The following is a 17,718-nucleotide window of genomic DNA, read 5'->3' on the forward strand; positions in this document are numbered from 1 at the left end:
TCCAATTATGTTGGGATTTAATAATAGGTATTGGCTTGACTTTGAGATCAGATAGATAGATGATAGATAGATAGATAGATGATAGAAACAGTTCCTATAGCAGAAACTTGTTGCCTTGAGAGAAAGAGGTCACTATTATGTCTTCTCACATTCTAGATCATACTACCAAGTAGTGGGACAACTGTACCAGTTTTGAGAATTCATAGAGGGCCTTCAGAACCCAAGGTCTCAGTGCATACACCCAGATGACCATACCTGCTTTGACATAACAGTCCTGCCTTAGATAAGCATTTACTAAGCTCTGTGACCCCAATTATCAGTTCTCACATTTCTCTTCAGCTGTGCCTCCCTCTTCCATTATAGGAAATAAGGTCCTTTTTGTCATGCAAAGAAGCCCTTAGCTCTCAGACTTTGCCTTTGATTCTTGTTAACAGTTCTCAGTTTCTCATTATCCCTTGGCCTAGCATCAGTACAGCTTGGTAACAAACAGCTAGTTTCACTGTCTTTTTAGACACTGCTTCCCCCTAAGGGTACCAGAACATACCACAACAAGATATACCTTTTTGGCACATGGATTATTTTAAACCAAAAGCCACTAAGAATCAGCAGATATAGGAACACCTCTAAAAACAGGGTTATGTTTTCCTTTTATAAAAAAGATTACATTTATAAGGGAAATGTCTACTTGTAAAGACATCTTTCTGTGTAGTACCAGGAAGAGGAGGACCCCTATAACTTGTATCAGTGGAAAATACACTAAATTAACATGACGCACCTTACTAAGCAATTCTGGTTTATCATACTTCACTTGGTCACTTTTTTACAACTTGCCTCACTTGTCCAGAAGCCCAGAGTTCCTTTTCCCTTTTTAGCCTAAGGTGGTCCAAATTTCAACCTCCTCCTTGAATTACTCATCACTGGATGCTCCCATGTGTATACATATGCACATGTTAATAAATTTCCATTTTCCCTTGTTAATCTTCCTTTTGCCAGTTTCATTTATGGGGCCACAGCCTTCTGACTGTGATGCATGTCTGATCCCTCTGAGAGAGGAGAGGAAGAAAGGATTGGAAAGAAAGAGCCTCAGATTGCAGCCTACTTCTGGGAATGTTCTTATCAGACCAATGAGGAGTCCATAGTTTCCCCATTAGAGACAAAGTTTACCCATTAAGGAGTCCCACAAGCAAGGGTTTGACTCTGGTACTCCCCCTCTTCCCCACTGTGCTCAGTCACTGCCTAGAAGCAGCTGTGGGAAAAAGTTGTCTTGGTGAATGCCTCGGTGTTACCAATAAAGTGGATTCGAAAGCATGGCTGCCAAAATTGTCATCTACAGCATGTTTTCCCCAGAGAGATATGTGAAATACATCTTCACACCCCCACATTAAGCATTAACTTACAACTTTTAGAAGTTATATTATAAAGACTATAATATATATCATATATATATATATATTTTTTTTTTAATCTCAGAATTAAAAGAAGGTTCTAAAATATAAGATCAATAGCAGATAGATTGGGGAACACAGTGTAAAATGATGGAAGAGCACCAGACAGGAAGTCAGGAGAACTGTGCTTTGGTTATTATCAATTGTCCAAGCCACTCAGTTCCTCTGAAGCTCCATTTTTCCAGTCAATTAAATGAGGATAATAGAGTTGAAAATCTCTTATTTAAACCTAGGATATGGCCATTAAAATTACTTAAGGGGAAAAAAGTTTTAGTGATTTATTTATTTATGTCCTATATATTTTGTAGTTATGTTAAAGAAACATACAATTACAGTCTTTTGAACTAAGGACCATATGTTTGTATTTATATATGCTAATTAGAATTCTGCCTTTTTTTATTTTTGTAATCTGAGCTCAGAATTCATCTAACTTTTAATCCATTTTCCTCCAATAGTTTACAGGTGTTTTCCTACATCTGACTTGACAGCAAAGCTTTTGCAAGTCAGCTTTACTTAAACTATCCAAGGAATTCAAGGAATTTTCATGGAAACTAACACTGTTTTTCTTTGCAGTCATATATCATTTACATATGCAATTCTTAATTAAAAAGGCATAGGGCCAATTCTTGTAACATACACCTCAAGTTATTAGGTATAAATACATTGACACTATATCTGTTAGGATCAACTATGCTCATAGACATGGAATGGAGCTTACAGACATGAGATTACATACAGTAGTTTACATGAAGATGAATTAAAACTTTTTCCAATCTCAGTGGGCTTTTGGAAGTTCTGAATGCAATAATCTGTAGTGGTGACCCTTGAATGACTTGGAAGTTATGGGCATTGACCTCTGCTCCCACATACAGTCACAAATCCATGTGTAACTTTTGACTCCCCCAAAACTCAACTACTAATAGCTTGCTGTTGACCAGAGCCTTGCCAATAACATAAACAGTTAATTAACACATATTTTGTATATGTATTATATACTGTATTCTTACAACAAAGTAAGCTAGAGAAAAACATGTTAAGAAAATCATAAGAGAAAATATATTTACAGTGTTGCACTGTATTTATCAAAAAAAAAAAAATCACATATCGGTGCCGGGGTGGCTCAGTCGGTTAAATGCCAACAACCCTCGATTTTGATTCAGGTCATGAGATTCGTGAGTTCCAGCCCCATGTCACCCATGTCAGGCTCTGCGCTGACAGCATGGAGCCTGCTCAGGATTTTCTCTCTCTCTCTCTCTCTCTCTCTCTCTCTCACTCTTGCATGCGTTCTCTCTCTCACTCAAAATAAATAAATAAAACATTTTAAAAAATCCACATAGAAATGGACTTGTGCAGTTCAAACTTGTTGTTCAAGGGTCAACTGTATATTGATTTCATTTATAAGCTAATAATCCAAAAGTACCAATCATCTGCTTGCTTTTTAAAGTTTTATACTGCATATATCTTTCTCTATTTCTTTATTGCCTTTTGTCTCTTCTCTTCCAAGACATGGCTACTACAAAACCTCCATTTTAGAATCATTCTTTTACACAAATTTTCAAAGGCACTAGGAATTTTCTGGGAAGCCACAGGCAATGCTTCTCATTTCTAGAAAGACACTCATATCTCAGCCTCTCTTACTTGGTATCATCAATGACCCTTTTGGCTTCATAACACTAATTCCTTCTTTCTCCCTTTATATCATATACCAATTCTAATTGGAAATTATTAGCCTAAATGATCTAAGTAGCCCTTCAATTAACACTGACTCAAATTAGCCATCTACACAGTACCAACTTGACACTCTTTACTCGGTTGAACTCTGAGCAATTTTTTTCTTCCCAGATGAGTTGAGGATCTTTAGCTGTTTGTGACTTTTACATTGCTAGATTTAGACACACAAAGTGAATTTGACTATAAGTTTAGACTATATTGACTGACCATTACTTTTTATCCAGAGATTTGAGAAGGAGAACAGCTCAGGAAAATTAGCCAACAGGTAGAGGTAATGCTGCTTCATTTAAAATTTTCAAGGCCCCTTTTTTACTTCACATAATTTTTTATTATGAGGTTAGAACCAAGCACCTAAACTATTGAATAGTCTTCTAGCTGACAAATTTAGTGCAAGTATTTCTTCACTTTTTATTATGTGTTAGATATTATGGAAAAAGTGAAAAGATTTGTAAAATATAGTCCTTATCCTAATGAAGCTGACAATCAGTTGGGTAGTTTTAAACAGGTAGTTATATCATGAGGCACAAAAATCTATTAATTTGAACAAATTCTATTGATTAAAAAACAAAGTAACATGATACAAGGTGTAGTAGAAACTTTACAAAGGAGGTTAGGATTTGGGTACTTGGACTGAGATTTAATGAATGAAAAAGAGTCACCAACAAAAAAAAATCTAGAGGAGGGCATTCAAGGAATAATGATCAGGAAGCATGCAATTCCTGAGACAGAAATAAACATGTTATATTTGAGGAATAGAATTAAGTCTAAAATTGTTAAAGTATGAGTTCAGGGGACTGTAGCATGAGGCAAGGTCAGAAAACAGAGGCAGACCACAAGATGTCTTTCCTAGTTTTCGTATAAAGTCTTGTGTAGATTCAGTGGAAAGCCTGCAGAGTATTTTAAGCAAGGAAGTTACATTTTATGCTTTGTGCTTATTACATGCTATGATTCTATGATATAATTTCTTATATATATAATGTATTATATACTATGACTTTATGTTATGGATTATGTTTTGTATACATATACATTGGTGATTAAATATAAATTAAATAAGCATATTATTCCTTGTTTGTGGCTACAGAGCTAGAATCCAGTATCATGAATATCATTCTCTTTTGGGTTTGCCCAGTATGATTGTTTGTGATTCTATTTATTTGTCCCTTACTTTTGTAGGGCCTTGAATATATGACTCCATCTCATGAAGTTCTGACATCAAAAGTTAGTGAAGAGACACATTCTAATATAGTCCATAGATGTGCTAGAGACAGATGGTGCTTACCAAATCTTCCATGTGCTCTCCAACATTTTCTAGTTCCTCTTGCAGTAATATGGGGGCCAATGGATTATGCAGAAGAATTATGAGTATTACTTCTGGGCTGAGACAGTTAAGAGCCGTTACAACCTTTGGCTTGGAGGCCATGTATTGAGATGGTTGTGTCTTGGCCAGGTGAATCCTATTTTCTAAATCAAAATACTCCCAACATTTTGTAAGAAGGAGAAGTAAACTTTTGTGCTAAGCCACTGAGATTTCTGAAGGCCTTTTTATTGTGGTTGCTTAGTGTTAATTACTTTGACTAATAAATAGGCAAACTATTCCTCCAGTGAGCAGAGGAAGATAGCCTAAACGCTGTCTCATAACCTTAGAAATGCAAGTACTTCTTAATCCTCTCACTACTCTAGAATTTACCATGTGAGAACACACCATGTGTGAGGACCCAGTAATCCTTTATATTTGCTTCACAGTTTAAAATTTACAAATGGCAGCGCACCTGGGTGGCTCAGTCGGTTGGATGTGTGAGTTCAGCTCAGGTCATGATCTCAAGGTTTGTGAGTTCGAGCCCCACATCAGGCTTGCTGATGTTAGTGTGGAGCCCACTTCGGATCCTCTGTCCCCCTCTCTCCCTGCCCCTCCCTGGCTCATGCCCTCTCTCTCACTCTCTATCTCAAAAACAGACACTTAAACAGTAAATAAAATAAAATTTACAAATGGTGACCAATGAAAGACAAAATTGCATGCAGCAAAGTAAAATATGTGTGTATCTAGGATCTTAGGGATTGCAATTCAGGAAAAATTGAAAGTGTGCTTGAGGAGACAAAGGAGGTTAGAATTTGTAAAGAAGAAGGAGGGAATTTACATAAATTGTTTTGAACAAAATGTTATTGGTGCTAGTATAGCTACAGTTACACTAATCTATATGTGATTGGTTGTTAGGGCTAGTGTCAGGTGGAAAGTCTTTTCATGTCCATTTGACTATATAGCAGATGTCTTGGCTTTTAACTGAGTTCAGCAAAGATTCCAAGAAGTTGAGACAGAAGATGTACATAAACCCCACTTCCTTGATGTCTTCCTGGCTCCCTTTTAAATAACCCTCTTAGCAATGCTTACTTCATTTTATTCTCTTCATTATCACAAAGAATATTCATACATATTCATACATAAATTCATTCCTACAAGATCTATTGTGATCTTAATTAGAAAACCAGGGTGAGAATCATATTCCCTTTTAATCAATAAGGAAACTGATTAATGAGCATAAATACCCTGTTCAATGCACCTAGCTATCAAAAGAGAGAACTCTTTATTCCACTATAACTATATATTTGTGTGTATGTATGTAAAATATGCCTGTATGTAACACATATATATATAGGTGTTTAAATTTAAGTGGTCCTTAGCAAAACAGATAGTTAAATCCTGATTTCTTTTTATTTTGATTTAATTTCTAAATCTGTCATCTAGAGTACCAATGAATAATATTGGCAATTTATATTATCCAACCCACAGAATGGCTGAAGGTTAGGAAAACGGAGGTGTTAGGGAAAAAGCAGAGGCCTGAGAGCCATGTCTTGGCTGTAAACATGTCAGTTGTATGTCCTCGATGCAGTCAACTACTGCCTGTCGGTCTCAGTTTCCTTGTCTATAAAATAGAGGTGCTGAAATAAATAATCCCTAATAACTTCTATGGTTTCCAACGTTATATTTTTATATTGAAACACTAGATGATAATCTCAGCAGTAGGAGAATTTTACTCCCCACTTCAAGAGCAGTCAAAGATGATAATTATACTTAATATGGTTTTAAATAAACATCATTATAATTTAAGGAGTTGAATCCAAAGACTCAAGATATGTTTTAAATGGACTTGGATGGACTTGGAGATTATTTTAAGTCACAGTGTCTTTCAATAAAACCACTTGAAAAGTTTCACTGTTTGAGCTCTAATTTTAAAGGCTATTTTCAAGGGCCATAAGGTGAAATTCAATATAAAGACCTAGATTTTCATCCTTCCTTCATTATCAACTCATTCTGGGAAGGCAAATTAGTTCTTACAGTCTGTGGCTAGAAAAAAAACAAAACAAAATTTAAAAAAAAACCCAAAAAACAAAAAAAAAACTGGCTAGAATAATTCCTTGGCTATGCAAGAAATCATTATAAGGAATTTTTAGGGGGAAAAATGAAAGCACTCATTTACATCTCTTGCTCATGGAAATTTGAATCATAATAATTACTTGTTGCGTTTCACTGAGAATCTACTAAGTGCTCAGCACTTTCTTTTACTTGGAGGATTTGGAAAAATTAATCTTCCTAGTCTATTCTACACTGTACTCACTGCATAATGGTCAAATGAAAGATTCATTTCAAAAAACCAGTGACTTTTTACCAGTATTATCCCTAGAAAAAACTATGGAGTAAATAAAATTCATCTTCCTCTTTCTCAAGTTTCTCTTCCCTGGCTCTTAGGTCTTCTTTTTAAATTTTTTTTTTTTCAACGTTTTTTATTTATTTTTGGGACAGAGAGAGACAGAGCATGAACGGGGGAGGGGCAGAGAGAGAGGGAGACACAGAATCAGAAACAGGCTCCAGGCTCCGAGCCATCAGCCCAGAGCCTGACGCGGGGCTCGAACTCACAAGCTGTGAGATCATGACCTAAGCTGAAGTCGGACGCCCAACCAACTGAGCCACCCAAGCGTCCCTAAATTATTTTAAATTTATAATAAAATATTTAGACATAAAAATAGGAAAAAAGAACAATATGATAAATATCTGTGTACCTATTGCATGGCTTAAGAATAAATTATTGATAGATTTGAAACTCCTAGAGCATCACTTCCTGACTATATGCTCTTCCTTTCTTACCAGAGGATATCATGATCTTGTTTCTTATCATCCCTGTGAATCCCTTTATAATTTTATTGCATATACTTCTGTGTTAGAGTTCTCCAGAAAAACATAACCAATATATACTACATATATTTTTATGTGTATGTACATATATATGTGTGTATATGTATGTGTGTGTGTGCACTCATGCAGTCTGGAACCATATATTGAATAGTCTGTTCTTTTACCACTACATTTTTTCCACATTTTTATCCTGTGTATATTTATATAATTCTATATCTGCACCTTCTGTTTTGTTTCATTGGCACTTTTTTTATTCTTGAACCAATACTAGACTATCTCAATAAAGCTCTTACATAAGTCTTACCATCTATAAAGGTGTTTCTGCATAGTAATGTAATGTTAGCTACTCTGTTTTCTTTATACTCAGTGTAAATTATAGAAACAGCTTCTTAAGTTCCATGAAAAAAGCAAACAAATAAACATAAAACCCTGTTGAGGCTTTGAGAACTTCATAGATTAATTTGTGGAGAATTCATATTTTTACCATGTCAGCTCTTCTTTTTCATGAATATTTATTTATTTAGGTTTCCTCCATTTATTTAGGTCTTGTTTAATGTCTCTCAATACAGTTTTATCATTTTTATCATGAGACTCTTGCATATATTTTGTTAGATTTTGTATGTTTGGGATTTTGTTGCTATTGAAAATATATTTTGGAATTAAAACTTTTAAACTGAGTTTTTTTCCCCAAACTAAAAATATAAAACTTAAAATTAAAAAAAATTTTTTTAATGTTTGTTTTTTGAGAGAGAGAGAGAGAGAGAGAGAGAGAGAGAAAGCATAAGTGGGGGAGGGGCAGAGAGAAAGGGAGATAGACTCTGAAGCAGGCTCCAGGCTCTTAGCTGTCAGCACAGAGCCTGATGTGGGGCTCAAACTCATGGAACATGAGATCATGACCTGAGCTGAAGTCAGACGCTTAACCAACTGAGCCACCCAGGTACCCCTAAAAATATAAAGCTTTTAAAAGAAGACATAAAAGTGTCTTATGCTATTTAGTTTGGAAAAAATCCTTAGATGCTGTGATGGCTAATTTTATGGTCAACTTGGCCCAGATATTTAGTCAAAAATTATTCTAGATGTTGCTGTGATGGTGTTTTTTTTTTAACATGAAATTTATTGTCAAATTAGTTTCCATACAACACCCAGTGCTCATCCCAAAAGATGCCTTCTTCAACTTCTTCAATGCCTGATAGTGTTTGTGGATGAGATTGATAGTTAAATGGTGGACTGTGAGTAAGTCAGATGGCCCTCCATAATGTGAGTGGGCCTCATCCAATCAGTTGAAGGTCTTAATAGAACAAAAAACTGACCTCCCCCAACCAACAGGGAGGTCTACCTTTGGACTTGAATTTCTCTTCTTGGGTTTTCTAGCCTGACAGCCCACCCTGAAGATTTTGGATTTGCCACTCTCCATAATTGCATGATCTAATTCCTTAAAATAAATATCTCTCTCTGTCTATATATGCACAGCCTGTTATTTATGTTTCTCTGGAGAACCCTCGCTAATAGGCCAAAAGTATTACCATAAAAGAGACAAAATAATGTAGACTATACCAAAATTAAAAACTTCTGCTCTGCAAAAGACACTGCCAGGAGAGTGAGAAGACAAACCACAGAATGGAATAATGCATTTGTAAAGTATATATATGACAAGGGTTTTATCTAGAATATGTGAATAGTTCTCAGTATTCAACAATAACAACAGAATTCAAACAAATGGGCAGAATATTTAAGTAGACATCTCATCAAAGAATATAAATAAATGGCAAACAAGTACATGATAAGATGCACAACATTGCTCTTAATTAGGAAAATTTAGGTTAGTACTGCAATGATTACCACTGCATACCTGTTAGAATGTTGTGGGGGAAGGGGGAACCTGACAATACCAAGTGCTGCCAGAGATCTAGAACCACTTTAACTCTTGTACGTTGCTGGTGACAGTTCAAAATGTCACAATTACTTTAGAAAACAGTACGGAAGTTTCTTTTATAGTTAACTGTGCACTTATATCACCCAGCAATTTGATTCCTAGGTATTTACCCGAACTTAAGTTCACATAAACTTAAGTTCACATAAAAACCTATATGAGGCGGTGCCTGAGTGGCTCAGTCACTTAAGGATCTGACTCTTCAGCCATGTGTCAGGCTTTGGGCTGACAGCTTGGAGCTTGCTTGGGATTCTCTCTCTTCCTCTCTCTCTGTTCCCCCACCAAATACATAAATAAAACTTCAAACAAACAAACAAACAAAAAAACCCTGTATGTGAATATTGATAGAGGCCTTGTTTGAAATTGCCAAAAACTGGGAGCAACCCAAATATCCTTCAACCAGTGAATGGGAAAATACATTGTGGTAAATCCATACAACATAACAAAAATGAATCAACTTTTGATGCATGCAACAACATGCTTTTTGATGAGTAAATGTCAGAACTAAAAGTCTGATTCTGTATGATTCTACTTATAAGACATTCAGCAATGGCAAAACCACTGAGACAGAGAGCAGATCAATGGTTGCCAAGGTTGACTGGGGTGTGCAATTGACTACAAGGAGGCAGCACAGGGAAATTTTAGTATGAAGGAATGGTCCTGCATCAAGATTGTGTTGATAAATATGTAACTCTGTCAAAATTAATAAAACGCTACACCACAAAGAAAAATCAACTGTATGCCAGTGAAAAAACTGAAGCATAAAAAGTCTGTCTACAGTATTTTTATTCAACTTTCCTATCCTATCCTTTATGCAAATGTTAAAATATTTTACTTCTGGTTCCTAAATGAGGAGCCTTATGATAGTTGATGTATTATAGATACGTTCCCAAGGAAAGAAGTTGGGATAAGAAAAACAATTTAAAAATGGTGACACCCCTTTATGTCAAGTCTAGTATCATGCATTTTATCTCTAACTATTTACATATTCTTGATAAAATCCCTGTGAGATAGTGAAATATGTAATTTACAAATACATTCTTCCATTCTGTGATTTGTCTTCTCACTCTCCTGACAGTGTCTTTTGCAAAGCAAAAGTTTTTAATTTTGATAGGGTCTAATTTATCTTTCACAGCAACTCTACAAGGTAGGTTGTTGTCCTACAGATATTTATCATGTATAGACAGCAGGAAACTGAGTCTTGAGAGACTAACTAGGTAATGTCTGATTCAGCATTTCTGTAATCTCCATTATAATATTATAAGGTACTTATTTATTATTAATCAGGGTTCTTGTGATTTGTGGATGAAAGATTGGAAGAAGACAAGGTATTTTGATTGCTTTTTCTTTGTTGTTCCTTTTCTCCCAAGGTGACCAACTATGTGGCAAGTGACCTTGATGAAAGGAGTTTACTTATTAGAAATCCCGCCCTTCAGGAGATTCTTTGTCTTCCCAGGAGCTTGCCTGGTAGGTGGCAGCATATATCTAGAGCCACATTACAACTAAAGTGACATACTGCTAACAAAATGATAGGTGCTTTCTTTTCTACATTGCTTACAATGTTCCAGAGCCATCAAATGTGTAATCATCAAAAAGTTCATCCAATTATTTTTCTGTGAAGCACAAAGCTGATCTTGCTCCTGTTTTTTGAATATGTGTGGACAGGTGCCCAGGCAAATGGAAAATCTTTCTTAGAGAAAATCTGGGTTATCAGATTTTCTAAATAATCATTCACTTTGCAAGCTGTACTTCTTGTGTTTTTATTAATATTTAGTGTGTGATGCCTACAAACCTTTCTGTGAAACTGCACGAACACAGGATTTGTGGATAGTGTCACTTTGGATACAGTAGTACTCAAGTCCATTTTGCGTCCTGTATGTGGGTAGAATCCTGGGTTAGGGAATGAAGGAAGACCCTTTTAGCAGCAGCCCCTGGGTCAGAGCTCAGAAACATATGCAAGTCAAAGGCAGAACCTTTCAGACAGGCCTGAGACCAAATCACCCAGAAGTTAAAAGGTATTCTGGGTAGTCTAGAATAAGGGAAGCAGAAACTCAGAGGGCAATGGAAGCTGGAAACAGGGAGAACAGTCCCACCTGGCATTGGCATGAAAGAAACGATAGTTGGAGCAACCTTAGCAATAGCCTTCCTAATGCACCTCCCACCAAAGCGGGACACTGTTTCTGAGCAAAATAATCCAAAACTCAAATATGGAAGCAAGCAGGGAGCACTCATGGGTCAGGAAGAAAAATGTACTTGGATAGAGAAAAGGCAGATCTAGACAGTTTACTATGATCATTCAGAAATTTACACTTGTGATTTTGAATTAAGAACTCGGTATAATTGTCTTCAGTTAGACTTGGAGGTTTTTATTTTGTTTTCTCTTCTCTTTGTGGCAATATGAGCTAGAGAGGATTATCCACCTGACCTGGAGTCAAATTTAAAAACAACAAAAGAGCACCCATTAACCTGGTTTGATTCACTTGAACCAGTGCTAGTTTTCATCCTTGCTTTATGTTAACCGAATCCCGTACCTTTACCTCTAAAGCCAGCAGATGTAAGCAAGATAGTCTACTGGGATATTAATGTGTATCCACTCTTTCCTTAATTTCCTCTCCTCCCAAGTAAGCAGGTAACCAGGCCTATGTATTCATTGCCTTAGATAATTTCACAGGAGAGAAATCAGAGAATAGCCTAATTGTTTTTATTCAGTAAATGCCACACATATTGAAGAGACTATGCACAGGGAGTGAAAAAGGAAAGAATGCCTCAAAATCATGAATAAACAAAGGTTAGTTTGCCCTGCCACTTATGGGCACTTGTGATCTGCTCTGTAGCAAAGCCCTATGGAGAAGGCAAGATCTCAGAGAGGATGGAAGCATGTTACACGTGGGAAGGCTGGACCCTGGACAGAGTTACCAGCCTCTGCAGAGACAGTCATGAGTAGCTCAGAAGTTAAAGGTAATGGGGATAGCAGTGGGCATTATAATGCAGGGGAAGATTGAAGGCCCTGCCCATATTTCAGAAGTTACATAATCTTCCCAGCTTCTAGGGCCATTTTGTTGAAAGGAAGGGCCTCAACATTGATTAAAATAGAATTTTTCAGGGGCGCCTGGGTGGCTCAGTCGGTTGAGCGTCTGACCTCGGCTCAGGTCGTGATCTCGCGGTCTGTGAGTTCGAGCCCCACATCGGGCTCTGTGCTGACAGCTCAGAGCCTGGAGCCTGCTTCAGATTCTGTGTCTCCCTCTCTCTCTGCTCCTCCCCTGCTCATGCTTAGTCTCTCTCTGTCTCTCAATAATAAATAAACGATAAGAAAAAAAAATAAAAAAAAATAAAATTAAATTAAAAAAAAAAAAGAATTTTTCTTTCAGAGGGAGAAGAATAAACAAAGGAGAGGTTTGGAGGCAGTTTTATGTGGATGTAAAGAGACCTTAAGGTGTTTTTATTTCTTGTTCTCCAGAGTTTGCAGACTAAAACTCATTCATGGGATGTGTTTCATAATAATACTTTACATATGAAATCAAGAGCTAAATTGACCATGAATTTCAAGGATCCCACTTAGAACTACTGTTCTTATCTGGATTGAATTGTCATTTCAAACACATTGGAATCTAATGGTCTTTACTATATGTATAGACGTGTAGAATTTTAGGGGGGCGGGAAAGACCATTTAAGCCAACCTTTTTTTTTTTCAGATTAAAAAGAATCTGAAACCCAAAGTCATACAATGACCTTTAAGATCACACTGCTTGTGAGGTGGCATTGGGACCCGAGCTCACATTTCCTGGCACATAGCCACAGCACAACCTGGGGTCCCACATTATGTTCATAAAGCACCCAAGCCGGCCTGGCTTTGCTTCAAAAAGTGACAAATTGAGAGGAGGAAACGTCTGCCTTCATTTAAGACAAATTTGTCTGGTTACTACTGCTGCATTCAGAAAATAATGTTCTTTCGATAGCTTGTCCGCAGAATGGTATTTTTCTGCACGGTGAGCCCCTAAGGGTTTCAGATCTATGGTTTTGACCTGTCGTCTAGCCCCACTGTCATCAATCCATGCGTGGGGTCTGAGGTGAGAAATTATGGTAAGAAAAAGAAGGAATGATATGTTTTCACCAAGAGCCCTGTAAGGAGCACAAGATGGTCTTATTTTGGGGCTTGTACCCCAAGCCCCCAAGTACATGGTAGTACCCGTGTACTACCCTACATGGGTAGTAGGGTGAACAGCACAATGCCGAGACACCACCCTGCCCGTGACTTTGTGCAGTGTAAACTGGAGGGGATAGTGGTGCGCATCTGGTTTTTGAGACATTCCCCATCTTAGCCGTCATGGAACAGGGTGGGGCTGTGGGCGGTGGAGCCCCGGGCCTTTCCTAAGGAGCCTGCTCTCCGGGACATTTCAGTACTTGAGACAGTAGTGAGATGCCTGGAGAGAAAACAGCAGGAAAGGTCTCTTCATCCTTCCTGCAGGGAACAGGAAGTCTCAGGCACTATGTGGGAGCAGAGGGCGCCCTGTGAGCCCCAAGGAACAGGCTCTTAGGACCCTCAGAGGTAACTGAGAACGCAAAGCCGAGTGTGCAATTTGTACAAGGCTGAATGAAACCCAGCATTTTTTCTGATGGAGGGCTAGAACTGTGGAAACAGAATAACGAAAAAATTGCTCCAATTTTTATCCATGGGCTGCTGTGGCTTAGAGGCTGTTAAAATAAAATAAAATTGAGACCGGGCTTGAAAATCCTCCAAGCAGACAAAACCATTTAAGCCACTTAAGCAAAACTAAATCTAGCGTATTTTATGAATAGAAGGAAACTTCACTTAGGTTATTTCTTGTAAATGCCTCTGATAATCATAGAAGAAACTTAAGTCATCTTCCTAAAATGGTATAAGATAATTTTACACAAGCCTCTGCTGCCGAGAAACCCTCCTTGAAATTACCAGTCCCGGTGAAGGCTTAACAACTTCTTCAGTCCACTTTATAAGCCGCCCTGTTATGGCAGGACTCTGAGGGCCATAGCAGTTTGGGATTGAGAGACTCCCAGTTCGCACACTGTTTTTTGTGCACAATAAGGTGCTTACTTAACTGAGCGCTGTTTTACTGCTCTGCTTTTAATCGTTTCTGGATTTTTGACGAGACAGAGGATGTCTACCAGAGCAATCATTTCATACTTGTCATGTTTCCTTAACCTGAATTGCTTTCTGCTCTGCTTTCACCCTCCTCTCTACCTGTCTAGACTTCTGTTTTTGTCAACTCTGCCAACTCTCTTGAAATGCACGCTCCCAGGTCCGATCCTCACTGACATTTCTGATCTCTATCACCCAGTTCTGATCTATCCTATGCTACCTTGTCTTACTGCTCATCATTTCGCGGGGATGTGGCTTCCCCCAACAGACTGTAACCTTTGATTTTCATTTCTGAATAACTACCAACCACTCAGTAAAGCACTTTAAACCTTGTAAAGTTTGAAAAAATGTTTATTGACGGGCTTACTGACATAAATTTAAGGGTCAGTTAAACATTCTGCATCTAATTTTAAAAAAGAACACAGCAATAACACAACTCTATAAAGTAGCTGTTTCCCCTCTAGCAGACTACAGAAATAGAAAAATTCATAGTGCTTTGCAAGGGCAATTAAAAGATTTTTGGCTGTATTATTTTTAACATTGTGTCTTTGAATTAACTCTCCTTTGGAAACACCATTAGTTTCAGTTCTCCAAGCTATCCTAGGTAGAGAGAGTATGAGAGTCAGAATTATAAATGGGTATTTTTAAGAATTTGCTAAACATTTTATGGTCTTTGCTTTCAATTTTATACCATTTCCTTTGTGATTTGGACTCTCTGGTTTGGCTGAGTTTGAATTATTCTAGTCTGGTTTAGTTTGGGTAGATTTATTTTTTGTCTGGTTCAGTTTTGTTATTGGACCTTAGTTATTAAAATCTGTTAGTAAAAAAGTAAATTGTCATCCAGAATATCGAATATGTTTATGAGCCTCATATACATACTAGCATATTAGGTCAGTGGTAAATCCAAGAAAGGCAAAATTCCTTGTTAGCTATGATTTTAAAATAAGTCTTAGAGGGGCACCTGGGTGGCTCAGTCGGTTGAGCGTCCGACTTCGGCTCAGGTCATGATCTCACAGTCCGTGGGTTCAGCCCCGCGTCGGGCTCTGTGCTGACAGCTCAGAGCCTGGAGCCTGTTTCAGATTCTGTGTCTCCCTCTTTCTCTGACCCTCCCTGTTCATGCTCTCTCTCTCTCTGTCTCAAAAATAAATAAATGTTAAAAAATTTTTTTTTTAAATAAAATAAAATAAGTCTTAGAAATGCACCCTCTTGTGTTTTGAAATGAGACGTTATAGAATATTTTAGAGCTAAAGTAGTAAAATTCAGGAGCGTCATCTTGAATTAGGTGCTGTCCTTTTGACACTAAAAAAGGATACTTCTGTCTTAATTCATACCCTACGTTAACCATTACTTGGAAGTGACATCATGATCACCATGTCACCAGGTAACTTTTCGTGAACATTCTCAATGTACCATGCAGTGTGTTTACCATTTCTAAGTATTATCCAATTTAATACTTACAGCAAACTTAATATAAGTACCATTATTTTAAGAAATTAAGAAACTTGACACAAGTTTCATAGTTACTAAAAGTAATGAAGCTAAGCCTTTATCTTGGGTTCATTTGACCAGAAGGTTGCAATCTTAGTTATGAAATTAGCCAGTACTTTATGCTTACTCTGCTAACCACATCTATTAAAAATGAACGCTCTCAACATAAATTCAGTACATTTAAAATCTTCATTACCTGTGCTTGCTCTCTCTCCTTTCTCTTTCTTTTCCTCTCACTTTCTTTTCTTTTAAGTTTTTGTGAAAAACAGGGCCTTTAATCAGTATATTCTATATTCTCAATGACACATTTGCATTATGTTTCGAATTTAATGCATTTCCATTTAAATCAATGTATTTTTAGTAAAATCAAACAGACATAATACATTTTCAAAGAACTTTTTACCTACATTATTTATGTAGTATAAAGAGGATTTAAGAGAATAAAATTAGCCATTATATCTGTAAATTCAAATTTCTTTTTAGCTCAACAACCATGCTTGAACACCTTCAACATTTGGCAAAGGAATTCAGCAAAGTGATTACAGTATCTTGAGTTGAATTGCCTGTAACCAAACTGAAAATGAAGAAAATGAAATTCTTGTGCTGTGTAGACTTGAATGCAAATCTTGCAATAATTGTATTTAAATTTGAATTCTTGCTTAACTTCACAATGGCATCCCGTGAGAATTACCAGGAGAATTGTGAGGGGAAAGATACATATTCAATTTCTAAACAAAAAGAAGTTATTTTAAAAGTTTTGGAATATAGTTGCGTTTTGAAACCCAGCATTGTTTACAATTGGTACATGAAAGCCGATTGATTTAAATAGATAGTCTCAAAATTTGGCTCCTTATACTATATCTCTTGGATTTGAGCTCAAGACCTGATGCTCAACAGGGCACAGGTATTGTAGGCAGGGATGCGGGTGGAGGATGGAGAGGTTATAAGGACTGCAGAGCATGGTTTCTGATAGCTGTCGGGAAATAACCTAAAGAACTCCATACCATCGCCAAATTCTCTCTTCTTCCTGACTTGAATGAAAAAAAAATAATTTAGTAATAGAATTATGATTTGATTCCTAATAAAAATAATTCAGTGAAAACAGCATGAGCTCATAAATAATAATACAAACTGTCAAATTAGAAGGACTCAATAACCCAGATTAGCCCTGAGTTCTCACTGAAGTTATAGAGTCCCTCTTTAAGCCCAGTGTTTTTTGAAAATGTGGTCCTTAGATTAGGATTTAATAAAAATATAGATTTCTGGGACTACCAGGCTACTGAGTCAGAATACCCATGGGAGAACTCAGAATCTCTATTTTAGCTAGTACCACAAGTAATTTTTAAAACTGTAGCATACCAGTAAAGTACAGAAATCTCAAGTGTGCATCTGGATGCATATTTACATATGAATATACCCGTGTAACTGCCATTCAGAATCAAGATATAGCACATTTCCATTGCCCTAAAAAGATATCTCTGCTGCTTTTCAGGTAATAACACACCCAGAGGAAAAATACCACAATTTGTCTTTTCTTAAGCCACGTGAAAGTGGAATACACGGTATTTTTTTGGTAACTGATAGACTTCTTTCAACGTTGTATATTTTAGATTCATCCATGCTATTGAGCCTATTAACAGGTATTCTGTTCTAATTGTTTTATAGTTGAATGATGGCTATTTGGGTAGTTTTCTAGGTGATTCTTATGAACTACATTTGTCCTTTGAGCAACTTAGTTTGAATTCCATGGGTCCACCTATATAAAGATTTTTTTCAATAAATACAGTATAGTACTGTAAATGTATTTTCCCTTCCTTAT

The sequence above is a fragment of the Panthera leo genome, chromosome C2, assembly GCF_018350215.1.
Source record: "Panthera leo isolate Ple1 chromosome C2, P.leo_Ple1_pat1.1, whole genome shotgun sequence".
NCBI classification, from domain to species: Eukaryota; Metazoa; Chordata; class Mammalia; order Carnivora; family Felidae; genus Panthera; species Panthera leo.